Source organism: Trichechus manatus, unplaced genomic scaffold (genome assembly GCF_000243295.1).
Source record: "Trichechus manatus latirostris isolate Lorelei unplaced genomic scaffold, TriManLat1.0 scaffold00009, whole genome shotgun sequence".
NCBI lineage: Eukaryota > Metazoa > Chordata > Mammalia > Sirenia > Trichechidae > Trichechus > Trichechus manatus.
In genome coordinates this window covers 19,945,502-19,956,485 of record NW_004443945.1, presented here as the reverse complement: position 1 = coordinate 19,956,485, position 10,984 = coordinate 19,945,502, and positions in this window count along the sequence as shown.

Below are 10,984 nucleotides of genomic sequence, written 5' to 3'. Positions count from 1 at the left end.
GCCCCGCCCTGCCCCGCGTGGCCTCCCGGCTCCGCCGCGACGTGCCCGCGGGCAGCCCGGCGGTTCTGCAGCGTCCCGGGGCGGCCTGCCTCGCACAGCATCTTCCGCCTGCCAGGCCTTTGTGCACGAAACCCTCACTGGCCAGACTGCACCGGGGAAATCACCGCGCAGTCTGCGCCCTGGTTTCCGCATCTTTCAGTGAGGACTGAGAAGGTCTGCAAATGCCCTTCATTGAAGTGAATGGAGAAAGGAGACGTTGACTAAAAGGAGCTACCTTCGCCCCCTCTGTACCTGGCAATTCCAGCTCTCTATCATATATGTGGAGGCCTTGTGGCGCAGTGGTTAAGAGCGAGGCTGCTAACCGAAAAGTCGGTGTTTTGAACCCACCAGCCGTTTGGTGGGAGAAAGATGTGGCAGTCTGCTCCCGTAAAGCTTACAAGTCTTGGAAACCCTATGGCGCCATGGCAACGGGTGTATCATATATGTAAAGAGCCCTGGTGGCCCAATGGTTATGGTATTGGTGAAGAATATTGGGTATACCATAGACTGTCAGAAGAACGAACAAATCTGTCTTGGAAGAAGTACAGCCAGAATGCTCATTAGCAGCAAGGATGGCAAAACTTTGTCTCACATACTTTGGACAAGTTATCAAGGAGGGACCAGTCCCTGAGAAGGACATCATGCTTGGTAAAGTAGACGGTCAGCAAAAAAGAGGAAGACCCTCAGTAAGATTGATTGACACGTTGGCTGCAACAATGGGCTCAAACATAGCAATGATTGTGAGAATGGCCCAGGACAGGGCAGTGTTTTGTTCTGTTGTATATAGGGTCTCTACGAATAAAGTCACTCCTGTCACCTAACAACAACACGGAGCAGATTGCTACGTCTTTCTCCCAGGGAGTAGCTGGTAGGTTCGAACCAGGTTGGAACCACCAACCTTTCAGTTTGCAGTGGAGCACTTTAAACATTGTGCCACCAGGGCTCCATATATATATAGATATATATTTATATACATATATATGTATATCAGCATATTTTTTAATTGTTGTAAAAACATTTATTTTTAAAATTGTTTTTCATTCGGAAAAGTCATGACTTCCCCAAAATATTGTAAATTTCATAAGAATAAAAATTGGGTGGCTTAAATCTCAGTGCCAACACCTGCAAGATGCTTGGTAAATATTCCTGGAGTGAAGGAAGGAATCCATAGTGGTAGCAGGTGGATCCCAATATATATTTGCTGACTTGATCAGGTTCCCTTTGGGATGGGACCAGAAAAAATTGCTGAAGAGTTGCCAGCTATTGTATATTGTTGTTAATGGGCTTAATAACTCTAACCAGATGATCTGGTTTTACCTGTATTCTAATTCTGCTGTGTCACTAAAAATGATCTGTAAGGTATCTCTTACCTTGAGAATTCAGTGATTCTACATTGTTGCCTGAAGCTTTGGGGCTTGAAATTCTTTTGTTTATGTAATGCTGAGATTCTTCTTATATGATGTGTTTTGACTTTCATGACTTTGTGAAAGAAAGACTTTCAAGAAAAGTAAATTGCTGCCTAGTGGGGAGCAGGGAGAAAGTTTTCATTGCTTCTTAGGGGAAATGTGCAAATGAGAGAAGAAAATGAGAAAGTCATTTTAGATGCAGGAAAAAAAAAAGATACGTCATCTCAGAAGTTGTATAGTTTCATGTTTGAGCACCCAAAATATTCAGTGAACAGTTAATATGGTAGCTAACTAGTCCTAGCTTTAAGAGGTTCATTTATTTCAAATAAATATCTGAAGAAAAAATATCTATTTTTAATGTTTTGAATAACATCACATTAATATGTGTTGGTGACTTTATTTGTGCTTCTTCCTGTTGCAAATGTTTTAGGCTGCAAGTAACAGAATATCCAAATAAAAGTGGTTTAAACAATAAGCATCTGTTATCTCAGAGACAATGTGGCTCTGTGTGGTTCTATGATGTTACCACTTCCATCTTTTTGCTCTGCCGTCCTTGAGATATTGGCCCTGTCCCTTTTCATGGTGGCAAAATGGCTGAAACAGCCAGGCATTGCATGCAAACATGGCTATATTTAGCAAAGAGGGGCATTTCTTATGTATCTTTTTATTAGAGAAGAAAACCCTTTCCAGAAGCACCCCAGCAAGCTACCTTTTAAAGTCCTATTGGCCAGGCCTGGATCATATGCTCATGTTATAGCTGCAAGGGAAGCTGGGAAAGTAGTTCTTGAGTATTGTCAGCCTTTAGAGTGGGAGGCAAGCTCTAGCTAGAAAGGAAGAAAGGAGGTAAGGTAGGGATACCCAAAACCAAACCAGTTGCCCATGAAGTCAATTTGAACTCCTGGCACCCCCATGTGTTGCAGAGTAGAACTGTGCTCCATAGGGTTTTTGAGGCTGTGACGTTTTGGAAGCATATAGCCAGGCCCTTCTTCCTACGTGCCTCAGGGTGGGTTTGAACCACCAGCCTTTCAGGTAGTAGTCTGGCGCTTGACCCTTTGTGCCACTCAGGGACTCCGCAGGGTAGGGATGGAGGCAGGGAATAGCTGTAGGATAAGAACCAGCAGAGCTTGGCACAATCATTCTCTCGTATATTCTATCAGCCAGATTGTAAGCAGTCATACAGTCTCTAACAGGCAAAATAATAAACTGATCATGTTACTTTCCTGTTTAAAATGCTTTGAAACTGCCCCATTGACATAATAAAGTTTACACATTTTAAGCCTGGCATAGAAGGCCTTTTATGATCTGGCCCCCATACTCTGCTTATGCTCATTCTCATTTTATTCTATTTTTTATTAAAAAAATATTTTACGATGTCTTTACATTTGCCCAAAACCTCTAATTTTGGAGGAAGACAATATTTGGTGCAGAATAGATATAGTATGTGGCCTGTGACAAGCTGTTCTCCAGATTCCAGGATGCAGTTACCTTGTTGCTGTTCTAGTGTGTGCGGGTGGCTGAGATGAAGAATTCGTGACCAGTGTTCCATCCTACACAGTTCACAAGAAGACAACGGGATCGCCGTGTGAACTATTTGATCCCAGCGTTGTAGGCAGAGCTGTGGAGACTGTCCTGTGCTTTTCGATGGCCTCAGCCTCTTGAGGGGTTTCTTCAGGGGATATCCTGTTCCCTTTACAGGACGCCAAGGGCCTTTGATCAAAGTGATCCACCTCCTGTTCTCAGGGCCGAAACCATGGAAGTCTGTCTTGCTAGTTAATTCAAAGAATTCTATTCTGGTGTCAGATCATTTGAAGCTGAGCTTTGTCATGAACTTAGAGAGCAGGGTAACATTTTGCCCATCTTGCCTGGAATCAGCCACTTGCCACATCCACAAAGGAGTTTTTTAAAATTCATCTTTAGCATGAATCAGTCAATACTAGTTGTGCTATAATAAGCATTTCTTTAATGATGAGTGTCTGAGGGGCTAAGATGATTATTAGGGCAAATATTAACTCAGGGATCTCATATCATATACAAAAGCCAACTCAAGATTAAAGACTTTAGTGAGAAAGGCAAAACTTTAAATCTTTTAGAATAACATACAGGATGATCTCTAGAAGGGGCAGTTTGAACAGTTGTTAAAGTGCAGATGCTGAAGGCAGACTGCCTGTGCTCAAATCCTGACTCTACTGTTTATTTGCTATGTGACCGTAATCTAGTTGTTTAATTTCTCTATGCCTTGCAGTCATCATCTGTAAAAGGAGGATAAGAATAGTACCTGTTATGGATTGAATTGTATCCCTCCAAAATGTGTGTCAACTTGGCTAGGCCATGATTCCCAGTGTTGTGTGGTTGTCCACCATTTTGTCATCTGATATAATTATCCCGTATGTTGTAAATCCTACCTTCTATGATGTTAATGAGGCAGGATTAGAGGCAGTTATGTTAATGAGGCAGGACACAATCTACAGGATCAGGTTTTATTTTGAATCAATCTCTTTTAAGATAAAAAAGAGAGAAGTGAGCAGAGAAGAGAGACACCTCCTACCACCAGTAGGGGAGCGCTTCCTTTGGACCCCGGGTCCCTGAGTTGAGAAGCTTCTAGACCAGGGGAAGATTGATAACAAGAACCTTTCCCCAGAGCCAACAGAGAGAGAAAGACTTCCCCTGGAGCTGGCGCTCTGAATTCGGACTTCTATCCTCCTAAACTGTGAAAGAATAAATTTCTGTTTGTTAAATTCATCTGTTTGTGGTATTTCTGTTATAGTGGCACTGGATAACTAAGACAGTATCCATCTCATAGGGCTATTGCAAGCATTAGGCAATTTAAAACATAAAAAGCACTTAGAACAGTACAAAGAGTACCTGTAACAGAAAGTACTTAATAAATGCTGTCTATTACCATTTATGATCTTAGAGTGGGGAAGAATTCCTTAAACAAACACAAAAAGCACAAACCACAGAGAAAAAAATTGATAAATGCAATTACTGTATTTTTACGCAAATAACACACACCTTCTATGTTTGTTTGCCAACTGCCACCCCCCACCCCCCGCCCCGGGTATTTTCTTAAGCACACTATGCTAATTTTTTTTTTTTTTTTTTTTACAGCAACACGTTAAAAAAAAATCAGCATAGCAGTGATTTTGAAAATAAGTCATGGGGGGAGGGCACAGTTGGCAAACAAACGTACATTAACAAATATGGTACATTAAAATTAAGAACTTTTACAACAACAACAACATACTTCAGTGGGCACCATAAAGGATATGAAAAGCTAAGCCACAAACTGAGAACATTTGTCACACATATGACTGACAAAGGATTCACATCCAGGATATGTTAATAACTCCTACAGGTCAGTAAGAGAAAATCAGACAATCCAGTGGGAAAACAGGCAAAAAAATAAACAGGCATTTTACATAAGAGAAAATATGAAGAATTAACAAACATATAAAAATATTTCATTTTCACTAGTTTTTAGAAAAATACATTTCTCATTGAAACCCCAATGAGAACTATTTTATACCTGCCAGATTGGCGCACATTAAATTTTTTTTTTTTTTTTACATACCCAGTGTTGTGCAGCAACAGAAACTCTCATTCACTGCTGATGCTAGTGAAACTGGAAATAATTTGGCATTATTTGGTAAGGATGAAGATGTGCATTTGATTTGAGCCAGCAATTTTACTTGTAGGTGTATCCTCCAGAGAAATCTTTAGATGTGGACAGCAGGAGAGGTGTGCAAGGATAACAGCTGTTTGTAATATCAAAAAAAAAAAAAAAAAAGCCCCCACAAAAACAACATCAACTGGAAACAACCCAAGTGTCCAAAGTATCCATCAACAGGAGTAGTGGGAAAATGAACTACGATACATTAATACTCAAACCCCAAAACCAAACTCATTGCCGTCCAGTCAATCTTGACTCATAGCGACCCTGTAGAACAGGTTAGAACCGCCCGTAGGGTTTCCAAGGCTGTAATCTTTACAGACGTAGACTGCCACATCTTTCTCCAGCAGAGTGGCTGATGGGTTCGAATCGCGTACTTTTTAGTTAGCAAGTGAGTGCTAAAACACTGCTCCACCAAGGCTCCCTATACATCTGATGTGGGTACTGGGTAGCTGTAGTTCAGGCAATTTGTATACAATAGGATTCTCTACAGCAGTGAAATTGCCTGAACTAAAGCTACCCAGTACCCACATCAACATGGGTGAATCTCAGAAATAAAACATTGGAGGGCAAAAGCAAGTCCACAGAAGATTACATACAGTATAATTTAAAAGCAGGCAAAATCAGACACTACATTTTTCAGGAATACATCCATATGTGTAAAAAACGAAAGAAAAGCAAGGGATGATAAACAAAATTCAGGATAGTTGTCATCTCTGGGGAACTTCAAAAAAAGGTATTGGCAATGTTCTAATTCTCAGGCTGAGTGGTGGGTTATATGGATATTCATTTTATTATTATTCTCAAAACTACAATATTACAATAAGTAATTCACGATGGGAATGTTAGTTATTACTAAAAAGGACCTTAGATAGGAGTTGGTTAGGGGAGAGCCAGGAGTTTCATTTTTTGCCCCGCACTTTGAAACCACAGGAGGCTTCCAAGGAGGGAGTGTTGGGATCAGTCCACAGCTGAGGAAGACTATTTTCAGAGTGAGAGAGATCCCTCGAGGGTGGAACCAGGGCTGAGAGACTGAGCACAGTCCTGCTGTGACCCTTAGAGCCTGAGGCAAAATTGCGTGTTTGGGAACCAGGCATGGAGGCAGGATCCAAGCAATATGGAATTTAAAGCAGCAAGGCTTAGTGAGAGATCACAAGGGAGGTGGGCGAGGCCAAGGGAGGAGAAAGCTGTTAAGAGTATCTGGTATCAGGCCTGGAGAAGTAAGAACAGAATCAAAATCCAGCCCTAAACAAAAGTATTCAACAGATAACATGTTAATCTAGTGCACACCCCCTTTTAGGCCTCTGACCTTTTCTTGCCTCTTTAAAGATGTCTTTCCTTACCCCTGCCCATCCCATCCTCTGTCTGTACCCTGTCCCACCTGCCTTTGTTGGCTTGTGACTATGTAGGACATCCTAAGACTGTGTTCCACCCAGACCATCATCCTCAGACAGTACCCAACCCTCTCTCCCCTGCCTTATCGTCAATCTTACTGTCTCACATCTCATTCCTCACTCTCTACTTTCAGAGAGGTATCTATCTGGTAGTGAACAAGGTATTAACATAATAGATTTTCTTCTTCTGTGGTTATTTGCTTCTAAATGGACTCTCCTGGTAATACAACTCCTAAACCCAAAGGAATATTTCTGTCCTAGTGGCAGTTCGAACCCATCCTGCAGTACCCTAGAAAGCCCTAGAGATCTACTTTGGAAAACTCAGCCCTTGAAAACCCTATGGAGCACAGTTCTACTCTAATACACATGGGGTCACCATGAGCTGGAGTTGACTCGATAGCAACGGGTTACTGGTTAAAAACTGAGGCAGATGGAGGTGGGACATGAAAAATTGCCCCTCAGATCTTAACATGTAATAGGTTTCTTACGATAGGGCTGGTCGCTGATTGGAGAAAGTATTGAGGGAAATCAGAAAAAAAGGAAAAAAAAAAAGAACTTTAATTTTAGATATATAATATTTAAGTTTAGGTGACAACACAACAGATTTTTTATGCAATTGCTAAGTGAAAATGCCCTGAAGTGAGAAATACAGGACTAGACAAATGGTCACACATCTGAGATCAAGAGGTATCTATCCACCCCTTGGTCACTCTTCCCTTCTAGTTTATAGTTTGCAAACAACTTCACATCTGCTCTTTCATCTGATTCTCACAAAAGATGTGTGGAGTAGGCAGCGTATTTGCCTTTTTTAAAAGCATTTCTAAAATTTGCATTTTATAAACAGCAAAAGCAAAAACTTTGGCTTAGAGAAGCTAAATTACTTAACCAATGTTCACCATTGGTTTGTGGTGGAGTCAGGATTCTGCTCAATTAAGGCAGTCTGGGTAGATGGGCTTCTCAAGGAAGGGGAATAAAGAGACAATTCTGTTTTGCATTTAATACCGACAAAATGGCCTACAAAACTGATATGACAAATGTGGCAGGTAGAAGTTTCACAGGCATGAATTTGATCATTTCTACCATTTTTCTTTGGCCTGGAGTCTTATAATCTAGGACATAGAAGTGTTGTGGACACAGACAAATCACTATAATCATCTAATTTGTCATTTAGGCTTCCATAACCATTCTAGCTAAACAGAATTTATGTTCTTTCCCCTCAGTCTCCTTCTCTTCCATTATTATCACCATCATCATCAATGTCCAAGGTTTATTGACTGCCTGCTGCTCACATGGCTCTGTGCTGGGGAGGAATTCAGAATTCATGGGGGAAACCAGATCTGGTCCTTTGCTTTGAGTGACTTAACTTCAGTTTAAGAGATTGAACATATACTTGAGATGTTGTTAGCTGTCGTTGAGTTGGCCCCCAGTTCATGGTAATCTCATGTACAAAGGGTTGCAGATCAGACTGCTGTGATCCATTAGATTAATTGGTTGAATTTTGGAAGTAGATTGGCAGACTTTTCTTCTTAGTCCTTCTTTTGTCTTAGTCTGGAAGAGCCGATGAAACCTGTTCAGGATTGTAGCAACATGAAAGCCTCCCCTGACAAACAGTGGTGGCTGCACATGAGGTGCATTGGCCAGAATCGAACCCAGGTCTCCACATGGAAGTGGAGAATTCTGCCACTGAACCACCCCTGCCCCCCAGATGAGAGATAAATAAGTGTAAACTAAGTATGAACTAGATAACAGTGTAAATACAGAAGGACTTTACGTCTTTCAAGATTCCAGAAAAAAGAGGGATTATCAGGACTGAAAATGGTCTAGCAAAGCCTTAAGGAGTTGGTGGTTCTTGGGCAGGGCCTGAGGGAAGAGTGTGAATAACACAAGTGTGGATAAGAAGAGAGAGCATATCAGGGGTGCGGACACCCTGGAAGAAGGCAGAGAGTGTGAATATGTGTGGGGACAGCGAGTCGTGGTTGGGCTGAGCACCTGCATGGCTGAACAGCTTGCTGCCTGGAGAGTAGCATCCAGTAGCAGTGTTAGCCCCATATTGCCAATTAAAATTTTTTACCTCCAGGATCAGCATAGTGTGTCATCTGTGTCTACTTTAGGCTCTGGCTTCCTAAACCTGTCTAGCCAGACAAGACTCTGAAGTCTCACTGCTGCTCTACGGAGTTACACACGTTTCCTCTTCAAGTCCTTCTCGTGGACTGCACGTGATTAAAGGAAAGGAAAACAAGAAAAGAAAAACCCTCAACTTGTTTCCATGAGCTGAGTTAATGTTACTCTTATGTCGTTTGTCCACAACATTGGTGCGGCTTAGATTATAGATCAAGGGATCAGATCTGGTAGTTCTCTCTGCAGGACCCTGTTCAGGTTTGTGCAAAATCCGGGTACTTCCATGAGCATTTTGGAGACATGATGGAAACCGCTCAAAGCGACTTAATGTAGTATGAGCTCCACCTCCTGTCAGCTAATGAGGCAGTTCACACAGGAGCCACCCGGACTTTCCCCAACGCTCTCTTTTAGGCTCTTGGGGGCAGTGTGGAGTTATGGAAAGAGACGACTCTCTGTGTTCCAGCTGACATGTGTTCCAGTTCTGACTCTGGCACTAACTAGCTGTGTGACCTTGGGCAAGTCGCTTCACCTCCCTGGGCCTCGTTTTCTCACCTGTAAGATGAAATGTTTGGACTAGATAATCTTTCAGAATGTTTCCAACTCTTAATTGTGAGTCTAGGCAAACGTCTACCTTCTACAAATTACATTAAAAAAAACTTTTTTTTCCTCTCTTGGTTATTTAGGGGAAGAGATAGAAGTTCTGTTGTTTGTTGTTAGTTACCATTATGGTCACTTACGGATGAAGATCAAAGACTACAGCCTTCAGTATGGATTATACCTCAATATAAACAAAATGAAAATCCTCACAACTGGACCAATAAACAACATCATGATAAACGGAGAAAAGATTGAAGTTGTCAAGGATTTCATTTTACTTGGATCCACAATCAACACCCTGGAAGTAGCAGTCAAGAAATCAAAACATGCATTGCATTGGGCAACTTTGCTGCAAAAGACCTCTTTAAAGTGTTGAAAAGCAAAGATGTCACCTTGAAGACTAAGGTGCGCCTGACCCAAGCCATGGTGTTTTCGATCACCTCTTATGCATACGAAAGCTGGACGATGAATAAGGAAGACCAAAGAAGAATTGACACCTTTGAATTATGATGTTGACAAAGAATATTGAATACGAATAATGAACAAATCTGTCTTGGAAGAAGTACAGCCAGAATGCTCCTTAGAAGCAAGGATGATGAGACTTCGTCTCACATACTTTGGACATGCTATCATAAGGGACCAGTCCCTGAAGAACATCAAGCTTGGTGAAGTAGAGTGTCAGCAAAAAAAAGACCTTCAGTGAGATGGACTGACACAGTGGCTACAATGATGGGCTCAAACATAACATCGATTGTGAGGATGGCACAGGACCGGGCAGTGTTTCGTTCTGTTGTACATGCTGTTGAACTGACTCAACGGCACCTAACAACAGGAACAATACCATTATGGTGACCCTACAAGTGCAGAGTAGAACTACTCCATAAAGTATTCAAGGTTGTGACCTTTCAGAAACAGATCACCATATCTGTCTTTCAAGACACCTCTGGGTGGGTTCGAACTGCCAACTTTTCAGCTAGTAGTCGAGCACTTTGATCCATCTGAGCCACTCAGGGCCTACTGCCTATAGAAGGTACTAATCCCTCTTCCCAAAACTTCTTGGGATATCTGGTACTCTCTAATCAAAGAGGATAGGCTTTTACCTACGAAACACATTTAAAAAATATCTTTTATGGGAACTTAAGAGAGAGAGAATATTTAGAGAACTTTAAGTATAGGAAGACTTATAGTCAAATACTGGTGCCATAGTTGAGTAGCTGTGTGATCTTGGGCAAGTTATCTCAATTTTCTAGGATTCAGTTTTCTCATTTGTAAAATATCCACTGCAGTCCAGTTGATTCTGACTCATATTGACCCCACAGGTTTTCTAAGGCTGTAAATCTCTATGGAAGCAGACTGCTACATCTTTCTCCCATAGAGCCACTGGTGGTTTTGAACCACTGACCTTTCAGTGAGCAGTTGAGCACTTTAACCACTGTGCCACCAGGGTTCCACATTTGTAAGATAGGAATAATAATAATGATATTCCTTAAGTTTATTGTGAGAACTAAATATATACAGTAAATATAAAATCTTTAGGACAGCGCCTGTTGTTGTTAGGTGTGTCCAGTCGGTTCTGACTCATAGCACAACAGAACGAAACACTGCCCAGTCCTGCACCATCCTTACAATCTTTGTTATGTTTGAGCCCATTGTTGCAGCCACTATGTCAACCCATCTCGTTAAGGGTCTTCCTCTTTTTCACTGACTCTTTACCAAGCGTGATGTCCTTCTCCAGGGACTGCTCCCTCCTCCCGATAACA